The 3,555-nt window shown below is 44.2% G+C and overlaps 1 non-coding gene across 1 annotated transcript; it reads right to left on the bottom strand.

Moving 5' to 3' along the window:
* Nucleotides 1–3,084: 3,084 nt before the first annotated feature.
* LOC142874132 (small nucleolar RNA U3) lies at nt 3,085–3,296 on the bottom strand. Its single transcript, XR_012921958.1, has one exon. It is a non-coding gene; the product is annotated as a small nucleolar RNA U3 (small nucleolar RNA).
* Nucleotides 3,297–3,555: the final 259 nt, after the last annotated feature.

The following is a 3,555-nucleotide window of genomic DNA, read 5'->3' on the forward strand; positions in this document are numbered from 1 at the left end:
GCTCTAATTTTTTTTTTCCAGTTTTCGTCTCCTGCACTAATCTGAGCACTTTAAAGAGATGACTCTTTCATCTTTGTATGACCAGTACTTTTTCCAGGCCTGGCACATAGTAGGTGCTCAATCAATGTATGCTGCTAACATTGATTGAATGTTAGAAGTCACCAAATAGATATATTCTTCATTCTATCCCCTTTGTTACTACCTATGGAGCTAGTAAAGTACATTTCTTAAAACAGCTTATTTTTAATTGCTTCAAAGTTATACCTTTATACTTTTTCTTTTTTGGTTAACTGTATTAGCTGAAATTGCCCTTCTTTTCCGTACTATAAGACGATTATCTCAATTAGAGTTAATGATCTCCTTCCCCATGTTCCTTCTCCCACCTGTCTTGGGGAAATTTTCTTGGTGTTTTTCCATCCCTTTCAGATTTACTGGTGTGGATGGTGGGTGGACTGGGGTCGCATATTGGAGCCATGTACGGGGTACAATTAGCATGATGGTTTTGTGGCCCTAACTCCTCCCCCCTTTTAAAAAGGATGTTAAATATAGATTCATTACTTATCCTTGCGATAAAAGAATAAAAAGCCTAAGTTAACTGAAAGGAAATTTATGAATAGTGTCCCATGGAACTCATGGATGAAATAGCAGTCAAATCTCTCTCTGTCTCTCCTTCCCTCCTTCCCTCTTCCTCTGCTGAGTGTATGCATCATTCTTCCTTCCATATAGATTGGTTTCCTCCTCCCCTCCATGCCCACACATGGCAAGTGAGGCCACTGAGTTAGCTGGGTCCTCTGGGAAGCAGATGCTGAGATGGAGTTAGGAGCACAAGAGGTCGTGGGGATGTGATACTTGTGAAAGAGAAAAGAAAGAGGAAGCTTGATTAGACTGGGGAAGGCTGCACACCATGATGCAATCGGACACCTGCTATAGGGAAGTGGGGGGAAGCGTTAGGCAGGGAGGGGCCTCGGACCACTGTGCAGACATGGCAAAATTTAGGCCAACCCAGTGGGGAACTCCAGAGCAAAGATCATTTGTTAGAGATTTTGGTTTTGTGGTCCATGTGGGGTAGAAATACCAAGTTCTAGTACCCCTGTGGTGCTTAGTCATTAGCTGGGAGCTGCCTGGAACAAGTGTGGCTTCAGCTCGGCAGCTGAGGCAACTCTGAAGGTACCTCCAGGTGGAGACTATCAGACGACCCCACCCTCCAACTCTGCTCCTTTCCTGAAGGGAGAACTGAGCAGTGGTGCCTCCCCTCGGCTGCCACAGCCACCAGGAACACAAAAGGCCCCTTGTTGCGAGCATCTGTGTAGAGGTCACCTGTGCAGAGTCTGTGTGTACCTGTGTCCCAGGTACCAAGGACGCCTCTAGCTCAGGAGAGTGGGTTCACGTCTTACGAAATGACCCTGGGGCCACTGCTATGGTTAGAAAGATGAACGGCTGCACATTTGCTCTGAAAGAGAACTGTCCTTATAACGCTGGATAAAATTTAAAGTCAGAGGTCACCAAACAGCAAAATGTTCACTATTTTATCTTCTCTGGTGCCCAAAGGCATGATGAAGCATATTTAAAAAAAAAAAAAAACTTTCTATTTTTCTTTTTTTTTTAACCTCATTAGCAGAAAGCACACTTCTGTTCGAATGCATTACTTTGAGATAATCATCTTGTGCTGATAATCTTTCTGTTTAATTGCTCCCATCATAAGCAGCCTCTCCTGCTCTCGACCCACATCCACTCCTTAGAATTTTTCCATGATTCTCCTTACCCATCCCATTCTTAGCCATTCTGCTCACACCTGCATCCTTCACCAGGTGAGGAAGAAGGGAGGGAAAGATGTAAAGGGATTAAGCAGGCTGGTGTTTTTGGCATTAGTTAATTATTCTTTCTTTGGAGTAAGGGAGCTAAAAGTATATTAGGACCCTCTGGTTCAAATAAACTATTGTTAACTGGCTCAGGTAAAAAGTGAGAAATTTAGTGAGGAAGAGTGTTAGGCTGTCTAACCGGTTAGGCCTTCCGAATGGCAGATTAGCTGTGTATTGTTGCATAACTAGCTGCCATCAAACCAAATGGCCTGCAGAACACAAATTTATAGTCTCATTGTATCCATGGGTCAGGAATCAGAGTCCAGGTAAGCTGAATCTCTCTTCCAGGCTGGAGGAAACTGTCAGCTGGGGCCGGGGTTCTCCTTTGGAACTCGGGACCCGCTTCCAAGCTCATTCAGCTTGTGTGTTGGCAGAATTCAGGTCCCGGAGGTTGTAGGACTGAGGCCTCAGTTCCTAGAGGCAGTCCCTGTCCACATGCAGTTCCCCCATGGCTGTTCCCTTTCCTCCTTGAGCTGGTCAGAGACTACCTCTGTTGCTTTTAAGGCTTTTTACCTGATTAAAACAGGCTCACCTGGGATAATATTCCCTATTAACTCCAAATCAACTGATTGAGGGCCTTAATTACATCCGTACCATCCCTTTTGTCATGTAATAATCCTGGAAGCAATATTTCATACTCACGGGTCCTTCTCACTCTCAAGGGCAGAGTATCATACAGGTGTGTACACCAGGGGCTGCACCTTAGGGACCATTTTATTCTGCCTATCATATATGGACTCAGTCCAAGTGTTGGAAAACTGAAAAGAATTCCCCTCCTCTTCTATTTTATTAATACTTCTTCTCTCTGACAATCTGTTCCCCTCAGATTCTCCAAATTACCAAGGAAAGGCTCTGGCCCAGCTTGGATGGGATGTCCAACGCTAGTCCTGTCAACTGTGTCCAGTGGTCCCATGGATAAGATGGCTCCTGGGCCTGCTGGTGTGGTTGAGGAGGTGGGGTGATTCAGTTGAGGAGGTGGGGTGATTCTCTTAAGCAAGTGGGCTGGGAAGATGCTCCAAAGGGACTTACCTCATTGCTGCCTTTTATCCAGTGAAGAGGACTTTCTTCTGGAAGGAACACAGGAGTTAAGAAGCAAGTAGAAAATGGCCCCTGGGCAGTGCAATACCTTATTAATAAAAGGGAAGAACTGCTATTACCTGAGAGTCTTTCTTTTGGGACTGATATAAAACTCTTCACCTCCAGAATGAGATCTTACATTACAGGAACCACTCACACTGTATTCTCTCCTTTCTCTTCTTCCAGGGAAGGAACAGAACAAACATCAAAAGCAAGCAGCAGTCCTAGCAAAGCAACACCAAGAAGCAGCTTCACGCACAGCAGAGAAAGCTGCACATCATGGTTTATCAATGCTGTGCATGTTCAGAGAAGCTCCTGCTAATAACAAAACATAGACATGGTCTCTGGAAGCATAACCTTGATGGTGTGAGTGACACCTCCAATCAGTCTAACAAAGCCAAACACTTTGAAATGATGGAGAAATTATTTTTTTCCTTCCAATCAGGGCATTTGCCTTTTTCAAATACATTTTATATCTCGTAACAATTTGGTCAAATAACAAAGTTCAAAACACTATTTTCACTTGTAAATTTCCTGAAACCCTTTAGGGCAGCAAAACATATGACCTCCTCACAGCCAATCACACGCTGCTGAGCTCTCAATACCATTCCCCATTAAA

This window comes from Microcebus murinus, chromosome 11, assembly GCF_040939455.1.
Source record: "Microcebus murinus isolate Inina chromosome 11, M.murinus_Inina_mat1.0, whole genome shotgun sequence".
Lineage (NCBI taxonomy): Eukaryota > Metazoa > Chordata > Mammalia > Primates > Cheirogaleidae > Microcebus > Microcebus murinus.